The sequence below is a fragment of the Diceros bicornis genome, chromosome 34 (genome assembly GCF_020826845.1).
Source record: "Diceros bicornis minor isolate mBicDic1 chromosome 34, mDicBic1.mat.cur, whole genome shotgun sequence".
NCBI classification, from domain to species: domain Eukaryota; kingdom Metazoa; phylum Chordata; class Mammalia; order Perissodactyla; family Rhinocerotidae; genus Diceros; species Diceros bicornis.
Window position 1 is genome coordinate 35,995,802 of NC_080773.1, and position 12,247 is coordinate 36,008,048.

A 12,247-nucleotide genomic window follows, 5' to 3' on the forward strand; every position below is an offset into this window, starting at 1 on the left:
AGAGATAAAGGTGTGGACAGAGGACAGGGGAGCAGGCAGGGAAAGCCTCCCTGGACCACTGGGAGCTGGGGTGTGTGTCCTGGGCTTGGACATTACTGGACTGTAAGGAGTAAACACCAACATTACACATGCACTCATTTATGCAACAGATATTTATTGGTCATTTGAAATGTGTCAGCCACTTTTCTAGGCACCTGAGATAATTTAGTGAACAAAACTGGGAAATTCCCTGCCCTTCTTAAGCTTACACTTTAGTGGAGTGAGGCAATAAATGGAAAATATAATGAGGAAATTATAAAGAGTGTTCTAAATAGAGAAGTACGAGGAAATATACATACTATCATACATATTGATACATATTACATTGGGACCATACGCGAGGAAGCTTCTGGTGTGGAGGGAACACCTTTGAGGGCAATTTTCTGGTGATTCCTCAGGTGGCGGTGGTAGGTGGATGACTGGCGGTACCTTCTCTGGCAAAGGGAACACACACAGGGCTTCTCTCCCGTGTGGATCCTCTCATGAGCCCGAAGGTTGGTTTTGTGGCTGAAGGACATTTCACACGTGCTGCACCTGAAAGGCTTCTCTCCTGTGTGAATCCTCTGATGCACACGTAGGTCTGATGCCTTGAACAAGCCTTTGTCACACTGGGCACAAATAAATGTCCTCTCATTATCGTGTCTTCTTTGATGGGCTTTAACCGAGAAACATACCTAAAGATGCTGGAACACTTCTCACATTTGTATGATTTGGGGGCTCTGTGGCATCTTTCTTGGTGTCCCCCACATGCTGAGTTTCCCTCAATGCTCTAGTGGGTGGGAACACGCTCAGGGGTAACTGGTCTGGCCTGGAAAGATATCCTGGTTCCACCTCCATAAGGACATCTTGAAAAGAGGGTCCTTTCAGGGACGCTTCCTGGGACCTGGAGGTGCCTAGACCTGCTCTTCTGGAGCTGAGGGGATTCTCCAAAGAAACAGCTCCCTCTTCAGGCCCAGGACAGTTCTCCTCCTGGATAATGAGTAGGGAAAGTGTTTGATTGCCTTGACTAGTAATACTGTCATTTACTTGACAAGATTTCAAAGAAACGTTGCCACCATTTTCTTTATCTTCATCTCCTATGAAAATAAAGAAGTTGTACCCAAAAAAGAGTTCACACAGAACATCCTTCTGCTATCTGGGCTCCCCTCATTTGCCTTGTCCTGTTTCCAGAGAAGTATCTTAGGGGGTCCCCTTGTTCTCTCCTGCTGGGGTTCCTGTTGACAACTGTTTTGTTAGATGAACAATGATTTCTCTTAAGGGAATATTCTCAGAAAAGAGGGCTTCTTGTCTCCACATGTAGATGTGGACCTGTTTTTTTGAAAAAAAAATGCTTGATCTCTGTCATATATGGATCTGCTGTGTGACAAAAGCCACTGTGGAAAACCTGCCTCAGTGAGGCTTTCCCAAGAGCTCTATACTGTGGGCCCCCACACCTCTTTGTTCTGCCCTTACTTTTATTGCATTAAATTTCATAGTAATTTCTTCATTCCTAATGAAAACAGACAAATACTAAGGCTTTCTGAGGGAAGAAGAAGCTCATGTTAAGGCATTTCTCCTCATCCTTGAGGTTTCTGCCCAATTGGCAATACCTCAGTGAGTCCTCCTACCACCTTACCAATGAAAATCAATTAAATAAATTAATATGTTGGTTACTATATAACCCACTGAATGAATGCCTATAAAACTTCTTTCATTGTTGCTTACTTAGGACAGTAAAGATTCACCTTGATGAAGAAGAGTGTGATCTGACTAATAATTGGGTCTACAACAGTCTCTTCTTTCTCTACTTCCAGGCATCTCCAACTGACTACTTACTCCTTTCTGCCTCTCACTCCAGGAACCAGAACCCTCTACTCACTAAGCCAGGTGGCTTCATGCAATCATCACTCAAGTCTTCCATGAATTTCTCCAGGTTTCTACCACTTGATTCCCATTTCTCTGTCAAAGTAGACCCATCACTGCAGTGTCTATTGGTCATAAACTGTTCCAGGACCACTTGAAAACTAATTTCACTCTTGCTGTGTTTTTCTGGCTGCAGCCACAAGTGAAATGACTTATGGAGTCTTTGCAGTTCCTGTCTTGCACATGAGTTACTGCCATTTTGAAATAAGCTGTGCTGACTGTTCTGGAACTCAGAGATCTCCTCTGCCTTTTGGAGAGCAGATCCTTGGCTGGGTTTAAAGTCTATATTTTCTGACCCAGGGTCATCCTTGGATGGTTCACATAGAAATGAATTTCTGAGATCTAAATCCATTTTTAGCAATATTTCTTGGAGACTCAACTTTCCAGGATTCAGTTCCTGGAGTCTCATGACTCTGGGGATCTGCTTCAAAACAAAATCCGGACATCTATAAATAATATTTGACATATCTTGTGATCTTATTTCACTAGTTAGGTAACAGTCAAATGTTGCATAGAGTTGATAGTGATGGATGCTTGAAGACTGTAAGCTAGAAATAGAAGATACTTGTATTCAATTACATTACCAGAATAATTTAAAAAACAAAGAAAACATAAATCTCAGGCCCAGATTACTTCATAGGTGAATTTTATAAGACATTTTTTTAATTTATTTTTTTAATTATTATTTTTTTTGCTGAGGAAGATTCACCCTGAGCTAACATCTGTTGCCAATCATCCTCTTTTTATATGTGAGCCACTGCCACAGCATGGCCACTGACGATGACTGGCATAGGTCCGCACCCTGGAACCAAACCCGGGTGGCCGAAGCAGAGCATGCCAAACTTAACCACTAGGCCACCAGGGCTGGCTCTATAAGACTTTGTTTTGTTTTGTTTTGTTTTGTTTTGGTGAGGAAGATTGGCTCTGAGCTAACATCTTTTGCCAATCTTCCTCTTTTTTGCTGAGGAAGATTAGCCCTGAGCTAACATCTGTGCCCATCTTCCTCTATTTTGTATATGGGATGCCGCCACAGCATGGCTTGATGAGCAGTGCATAGGTCTGTGCCCAGGATCTGAACCTGTGAACCCCGGGGCACCAAAGCGGAACGAGCAAACTTAACCACTACACCACCGGGCCAGCCCCCCATAAGACATTTTTAATAACTCTGACCTTAAATAAATTCTCTCAGAGCATAGAAAAAGAGGAGACACTCCTCTTTTAATTAATGAAGTTAATTAATTAATTAGCTTTCCTGATAACAAAACCTTACAAGTACAGTAAAGAAAGGAACACTACTGGCCAATAATTCTCATGAGCATACATGCAAAAATCCTAAACAAAATATCTGCAGATCAAACTCAGTCATTTTTTAGGAAAATAATACATCTTGAATAGATGGGTTTCATCTTTTATATGCAATTTGAGTTAAGTGTCAAAAAGCAATGTAATTTACCACATTAATAGAATTGAAAGAACATATTATCATCTTAGTAGATATATTAAATATGTTTAATAAAACTCAGTACTCAATCCTGAGAAAGACATTTACTCAACTAGGAATAAAAGGGACCTTCCATATGTGATAAAGAATTTACAAAATCATGACAGCACAAATCATTCTTAAAAGTTTTGTCCTTCAGATTGAAAGATGGAAGCCCACTATCAACTCTATGCAACATTTGGCTGTTACCTAATCAGTGAAATAAGATCAGAAAGGATATCAACTATTATTTTACATGGCCTGATTTTGCTTGAAGGCAAATCCAGAATATTCTACAAATATTAGACTAGTTGAATTTAGCAAGGTGCCCAATACAAGGTCTATATTCCACAATCAATTTCTAAAGTAAGACAAGCAGATAAAATTAAAGTAAAAATATCATCACTTCTATTACCACCATCAAAAACCTATGAATGAATATAATGCAAGATATCTACAAAACATTAATAAATATGTGGAAAGAAAAGCCACATTTATGGGTTGATCAAAAGACTCAATATTATAGAAAATGTCAGTTCTCTGCAAATTGATTTATATATTCAACGAAATTTCAAAGAAAATCTGGAAAATTTGTGTGTATGTGTGTGTGAACATTGACCAAGTGGTTCTAAAATAACATGGATATCAAAAGGCCAGAAAATAGACAAGATATTTCTGAAGAATAAATTTGGAGGATTCATACAACCAGATAATAAAATTTTATTATGAGACTACAATAATTAAGATGGTGTCATAGTGGCACAAAGATAGACAAATAGCAACAGAACAGAATGGTGTCCCCATACAGAACAACATGTATATAGTCGGCAGATTTGTGAAAAATATGATGCTGACTTGATGGAATTAAATGAACGCAACAATGATCTGGAATAAAGTATATTCTTTCAGTTATTGTAAGAAAATCAAGTATTAGAAAAAGTAGAGAAAAGTGAAAATAGAAAAGATAGGCTGGAGTCCATACAGTTGACTCCTACATCAGGCCCAGATATCTGTCTGGCCACTCCACCTCCACCACCGACCGTGTCAGTCTAATGATACATTCCTTAGGAAACTTTCCCTCATCAGCTTGCCTGGGTTTGTTCTCCATAAAGTTAGTGTTCTTTCTTCATCTGTGGGTTTCTAATGCCTGTCCTTTCCCACTGGAGTGTGGAGGCCAGTACAGATGAAATCAATTTTGCGTTACTCAATATTTATTTCTATTTGCAAATCACATTACCTGGCAGCTATAGGCACAACATGTGGAAGATCAAGTTGATAAAAAGATTAGGAGAAAAGGGAAGCCTTGTGCACTGTGAAATGGGAGGGTAAATTGATGCAGCCACTATGGAAAACAGTATGGAGATTCCTAAAAAAATTAAAAATAAAACTACCATATGATCCAGCAATTCCACTTCTGGAGTTACCACTACCTGAAGATAACGAAAACAATAACTTGAAAAGATATATGCACCCCCATGTTCATGTTAGCATTATTTATAATAGCCAAGACATGGAAACAACCTAAGTGTCCATCAATGGATGAATGGATAAAGAAGATATGATATATATATATTGAAATATATCTATATAACGAATATATAATATATATATAATGAAAAAAGAATGAAATCTTGCCATTTGTGACAGCATGGGTGGACCTTGAGGGAATTATGCTAAGTGAAATGTCAGACAAAGACAAATACTGTATATGGTCTCATTTATATACAGAATCTAAAAAATAAAAACCAAGCCAAGCTAAGCTCATAGATACAGAGAATACGTTGGTGGTTGCCAGATTTGGAGGGTGGGCAGTGGGCCAAACGGGTGAAGGGAGTCAAAAGGTACAAATTTCCAGTTATAAAATAAATAAGTCATGGGATGTAATGTACAACATGGCGACTATAGTTAATAATATTGTATTGTATATTTGAAAGTTGTGAGGAGAAAGAATCTTAAAAGTTCTCAAGACAAGAAAAAAAAGTTCTGTAACTATGGATGGCGATGGGTGTTGACTAGACTTATTGTGGTGATTATTTCACAATATATATAAGTACTGAATCATTACATGGTACATATAAAACTAATATAATGTTGTATGTCATTATACTTCAATAAAAAAAGATTAAATCCATTTTCTATATAATTTATCTATTTTTGTGTCCTTTTCAATTTTATATATGGTTCATTTATATTTGAATTTATATATATTTATATATATATATAAATTCAAGGATTTATATTTTAAAAGAAATTCATACCATAAGACAAAAAGGATGAGGGATTGGTGAGAGTATTACAGGGGCACAGAAAATAAATTGATTTCTGTTAGTTGATGATATTTTACATTTTGTGTCAACCTCATCTGGCCATCTGATCAGATTAACCACGTTGATCCTATCAATAAAGGAAGCAAAGATGAATGCAGAAGAACCCCACAGGAGAAAATTGAATACATTCGTTCCTTTTCCTAATCCATTTATTACAAAATACTATATGACCTTGATATAATGCTAATCTTTTCAGGTCACACCCCATTTTACTCTCCCTTTCCCTCAGGAAAAAGTACCAAGTCCTGCCTGGGACTGCAAGGCCTTGTCTGGGCCTGCTCTCATCCCTCCCAGCCCTTCTTAGGTATTGTGGCTGGTTATCTATGTCCAGGTACACTGGCCTCTATTTATGTTTTTCTGTAGATCCCATGCTCTCTCACTTTTTCTGGGTCTCCCTACAAGTTGTCTTTCTGGATCAGCCCAGGCACATAGAGACCACATGCTCACACTTGCAGACATGCACTCAGCCCCACACAGACACAGCTGTGGAGCATTGTGGTTAAGACCTTGGAATTCAAAACCAGACTGACAGAATTCCAATGTGGAACAAGCTGTGGGACCCATCAGGTCCCCATCTGTGGCACACTCCACTCCAAAGTTGTCCCTGGGGCACAATGAGTTAATGTTCGAGAAGCATGTGAACAGATGGAGCAAAACAGAGGCACTCAGTCAAAGTCTGCTAAATAGTTGACACTCATCCTTTAAATTTAGCCCTTACTCCCACCCCAATCTGCCATGGACTAATACCTTCACGAGATGCCATAAAAACGTACTACTAGAAACACAAAATTCACGAGACAATAGAGCCATACAAAAAGACTTTCATAGGAGAAGTCTCCTTCAATCAGGCCAGGCCTTCACACAGAGTCCAAATGTCAAGCCCTTTAGGGCCAGAGGAGTTGTCAAAATAGACCATCCCCCATGCCTGAGAAAATCCCATATCTTTGTACCTAGAAATTTTTTCCCAGTAGTTACTCCCACATATACATGCACAAAACGTGAGCACAAAAATTGGAAATTTTCCTTTCGTTCTGGAAACTCACCTCCTTCTCAAACGAACTTCAAACTAGGTAATCCTGGGCTGAAGGCTGAGCTGTTGTGTGACTGGCTTTCTGCACCGGGTTCATCTGATTACCCTCCCCAGGCTCCTTCCTTTACAGGGTCAGGGATCAGTGACGCATTTAAAGTCATGATTGGACAAAGTTTCCCTATTGATGGACTCCCTGTTGGAATCTTCATCCAGCTCTCTAATCCATGTACGTGTTATATTATACCCCCGGGCCTGGTGCAATAGGCTGTAATCAAACACACTAATATTTCTGCAGTGAAATGTAACAACATTCGCACTGAGTAAGAATACAAAGATTTGCATTAGTATCACGTAATTCTGGTCTAGTTTTGTCATAAGTGAGTCTTATACAAACTTGCTAACACTTTCTAATTATCCGAGATTTGTGGATTCCAAGTGTAACAGAGAACAAGGCTCATGTCCCGTCTTCCTGTGCCAATCTCAGGCTGGTGAGTCAGAGCGTACCCCAGGACCCCAGAGGGGTTCCTAGTCCAGCAGAGGCAACAGGAGCTGAAACTAGGATCGTTTCAGTGGGAAGGGAGAAATTGGTGCTTATTTTGTGTTAAGAAAGTACATCATATTTGAGAGACTTAATGTGAGGACTGAGGGTGAAGATGGCATCACGATGGTGTGAGGCTCCTGGTGTGAAAATCAGGCTGGCAGGGGTGTCCTGTCCTGAGTAGGAGGAAAAGGAACAAGAAGAGATTCCATGCAACTCAGCACTTCCACTTCCTGACTCACGTGGAGTGAGAGACCACCCTGCAGAAGATGAGGGAGAGTTTGGTCAGCAAAGGGGATGTAGTTCACGAGGAAGGGAACTGTGCAGCAGCCTAACCATCACCTGTCTGTCCTCTACTTTCAAGTTACATCCAGAATCAAACCACTTTCACCCCTCCACAAGCAGGACTATCAGCCCAGTCCCTGCCCTCTCTCCCCGGGATTACTGAGGTCAGCACTTGACAGCCCCCTCCTCCTGCCAGCCTTCAGTCTATTCTCAAAGTGGCCTCTAGAGGACCCCATTATAACCAAGTCTGACCAGTTCCTCTCCTTGCTGTGGAACTCCCCAAGGACTTCACAGTCACTCAGGGCAGAGCTTCCTCAACTGCTTCTGGTGAAGGACATCCCCACCCACTCCTTCCCATCTGTCTTGGACACACTTTCACAAGATGCAATAAAAATGACTTACTAGAAATATAAAATCAGCAAGAAAAGGAAGCCATACAAAATGGAAGTCCTTTGATGTCATTTGATTTCACAGACTGTGAACTTGCCATAATAGTTTCTAAGTGATTGTTCTCCGTTTCTGCACTAACCTGGCTGCAGACCGAAGAGGGAATGGAGATGGGGCAATGTCCTCGGACCATGCTCTGAGCAGCACTGACTCGGGTAGGAGTCAGCTACCTGACAGCAGCTTGGAGACCCTGGTGACCTGGCTGGGTGGCCTGTGCTCCTCAGCAACTCCTCTCGCTCTTTTGTTTGCTCTGCTCCAGCCTCACTGGTCGCATGGTGTCTGGAACCCAGCAGCTTTACTCTCTTGTCTGGACTTCATCATCTCTTCCCTTTGCAGGGAACACCCTCCCCAGTTACCCACACAGCTCTCCCTGCATTACCTCCAGGTCTTGTGCAAACATCTCCTCTGAGAGCTGCCCTGGACTTGCTTTCTAAAATTTCAAACCATGCCCCAAAAGTTCCTATTCAACCAATCTGCTGATTTTTCTCCTTATCTTGTATCACTATCAGGCAAGCTTCACATTCTGTAAGTGAACATAAGTGAAGCCATCTTGTTACACTAAATGGCCCCAGTCCCTCCTCTGTGTGACTACTTGCTGTTCTGCACGTACTCTAAAAAATTCACATGCTCTCCTGATTTATGGCCTCCACTTACATATGTACTCCCCTATAGCTTGATAAATTAAAACTCTGTTCTATGAGTTTCTCTCCAGGAACTGGTTGACCACGGGTGGGAAACACACCTACAAGGTATCCATCACAGCTGACAGAAGAATGGAACAATAAAAAACCCTAGAGTCCATCATGCCTGAAGGAAACCCACGTCCATTTTCCCTATATAACTACCTCAAGGTTCTATAACTTTTGAGACATTTGTCTGCCATCTTCCCGATTATGCCAGCTAATCAAATTCAAACTTTCTGTCTCAATTCCTAACTCACTGTGATTAATTGCCTCAGATCATGGTGAGCAGAGCGAGCCTATTGCTTGGTATCAATTCTACCTATTTATCTTGTTTTTTATTTATCACTTTCCTTCCTCCCACTATGGAATGTAATGAAATGGATGGCAGGGATTTTTGTCTGTTATGTTGTCCATTGAGTTATCTATCAGCAGTCTACACAGAACCTGGCACTTGTAGGTCTCATTCAGTATGTGTCAAATTGAAATGCATATTCTTGCAAGAGAAAGTGAAGCCCCCAAAATGATGTGCCAGCAATAGGGAGCAGAGGATCAGACTGGACTAGAGGGAATTATGGAGGAGCTATTTTAAGAGCCTCAGGCAACTGACATATGGGTGGCTGGCTTTGTCCCAAAATCTCCATAGAGAAATTAGAAGTTAGAGAGAATTCTGATTCCAGAAACGAGCAAAGCCATGTGAGAAAACGATGGGGGAAATCGAGGCCTGTCTTAGACCTGTCTGGCTGCAAGCCTTCCCTGAAGGGAAGGGAGGAGTTGAGAGAAGCACTTTAATTTCTCACCTAAATCACCTCATGAAGGGGCAGCTGCTGCCTCCTTCACTCCTCCATCTCCTGATGCTGGAATAGATGGTGATGTCAAGGGGACTTGATGGTTTGAGCAAGTCACGCTGACCAGTGGCCCTGTGTTGTCATATCCTCCCCTCTCATCTTGCAGACTTTGGGGACTACACTTGGGTTCGACACACCTCTGCCCAGTGCTTCTCCCTGGCCATGTAAAGATGAAAACTGACCAGCAGGGCTGCCTAGTGTGGAGGGAGCTGGGATGTCCTCCCTGACCCCCTGGTCATGATAACTCACCACATCTAACAGCGCATGGCTGAGCTGTGTCCCTTCCTCTATGCACACAGGAGAGCGAGGATTTCACACATCCTGGGGAAAGTAACTAGAGAGGGAAGAAGTGCACAATCCAAAAAAAAAAAAAAATCATATTAAACAACACGCGCTGTCTAGACAAAGGGAGAAAAGAATAATGAAGAAATTAAAGTAAGCATGTAAAAATAATTAGGGAGATGAAAGAAAAAAGCCACTGGAAAGAAGAAGGTATGCTAAAAAAAAAAAAAAGGAAGAAAGAAAGAAAGAAAAAAAAAACCCAATAAATGGAGAAAATGTTAGTCAGGAAAGATGATAAGTCTAAAGACAATAAAAGGGAAGATGGAAATATTTTTTAAATTAGTAGCAAGATAGGCGATCAGGTTGAGGAGAACACCTAAAGATCAAAGGAAATTGAAAAGAAATAGAAACCACAAAATAGCTAAAAATACAACCTACCATAAGAAGATATGCTTTTTAATCTTTTTGTTTCTAAAAGCAGCCCCTCAACTGTAATTGGTATTGAATATAATTGTGTAATAAAGAAAGACGACAGAAATAGAGGTAGCACAACATGGTTACAAAGAGTCCCAAAAGGAAGGAAGAAAATATTAGGATGACCTAGCAAGAGGTGCAGGAGTGGAGGGAGCAGCCAGCCTGTGACAGGAAAGACCTTGAGGTTTCCAGGCTGCAGAGCCCTCAAACGTGTGGTGGGAGACAGTTGAAGACGTCCTGGGATCAGGCCAGAAGATGCAATGGCGGATGAGGCAGGGTGTCTGGGGGGCTCACAGTGGGGAAAACTAATGTTTGCATGTCTGAACATTGGACTCTGAAAATGCCTAAATTTCATCCCGAATACCATCTTGGCTCTACTGAAATTAGGATGAAATTAGGTCTCTCTGAAATTAGACCTGAAATTAGGTCTCTCTTATTCCTCTTTCCCCTCTCTTTCTCTCTCTCTCTCAATTCTCTGTCTCTTTATCTATATTCTGTCTTTTTTCCTACCCTGCTTTTATCCCAGTGTGTCCATTAAGACACGTTTTACTGTCTTCACAATTTCATTCTTCAACTCTTTAACTATTATTTGCTCATTCACATATGACATGTCCTATTATGTGCTGAATATATTTTTGAAATGAATTCACATTTTTACACTTGTATTGGGGTACAATTGACATACATTAAATTGTTTATACTTAAAGTGTTCAATTTGGTCTATTTTGTTATAGGTATACACTTGCAAAAACATCCTTACAATTAAGATATTGAGTGTATTCATTACTTTCCAAAACCTCATCTCCAGGCAACCAGCAATCCACATTCTGTCACTACAGATTCGTTTTCATTTTCTACAACTTATACAAATGGAATAAAACCATATGTACTCCCTTTCATCTGGCTTCTTTCAATCAGAATAATTATCTTGAGATTCATCCATGTCGTTGTTCATATTAATAGCTCGTTCCTTTTTATTGCTGAGCGGTATTCCATTTTGTGGATATACTACATTTTGTTTATCCATTCACTATTTTCTGGACATTTGGGTTGTCTTCACTTTTGGTTATTATGAATAACATTGCTATGAACATTCACATGTTAGTCTTTGTGTGGACCTGTGTTTTTCTCATCAGTAGATTCCTAGGAGTGGAATTGTTGTGTTGTGTTATATGGTCAATTTATGTTTAACATTTTAAGAAACTCTAATGCTGCTTTGCACATTGGCTGCACCGTTTTCCATTCCAAGCAGCAATGCATGAATGTTCAGGCTTTGCCTTCTCCTCGGGAACACTTAGAATTGTCTGTCTCATCATAGCCATGCTAGTGAATATGAAGAGTTACTTGTTGTGGTTTTAATATGCAATTCCCTAATGAATAACGATGTGGAGCATCTTTACATGTGCTCACTTGATATCCATATATTTTCTTTGATGAACTGTCTTTCAAATCTTTTTCTTATTTTTCTTACTGAGTCATTTATTTTCTTATTGAGTCTTAATATATGCTGAAAATAGGTCACCTTCATGACGTATGTAATTTGTAAATAAGCTCTCTGAGTCTATGATTTGTCTTTTATTCTCTTACTAGTGTCTTTGAAAGATCAGAAGTTGTCAATTTTGATGAATTTTAATTTATTTTTTTTCTTTTATAAATCATGCTTTTGGTCGTGTAGCTACAAAATCTTTGACTAACAGAAAAGCACAAAGATTTTATGTAATGTTTCCTCTAGATGTTTTGTTGCTTTTTAAAGCCATTTTGAGTTAATTCATCTTTATCTTGTGAGACAGGGGTCTAAATTTATGTTTTTGCATGTGGATATCCAGTGGCCCTAGCAGCATTTGTTGAAAAGATTATCCTTTCCTCCACTGAATTACCTTGGCAACTTTGTTGAAAATCAATTGACCATAAATGC

The 12,247-nt window shown here is 40.1% G+C and overlaps 1 pseudogene; it reads right to left on the reverse strand.

Moving 5' to 3' along the window:
• Positions 1 to 358: 358 nt before the first annotated feature.
• LOC131397923 (zinc finger and SCAN domain-containing protein 4-like) lies at positions 359 to 2,293 on the reverse strand (annotated as a pseudogene).
• Between the last annotated feature and the right edge of the window lie 9,954 nt (positions 2,294 to 12,247).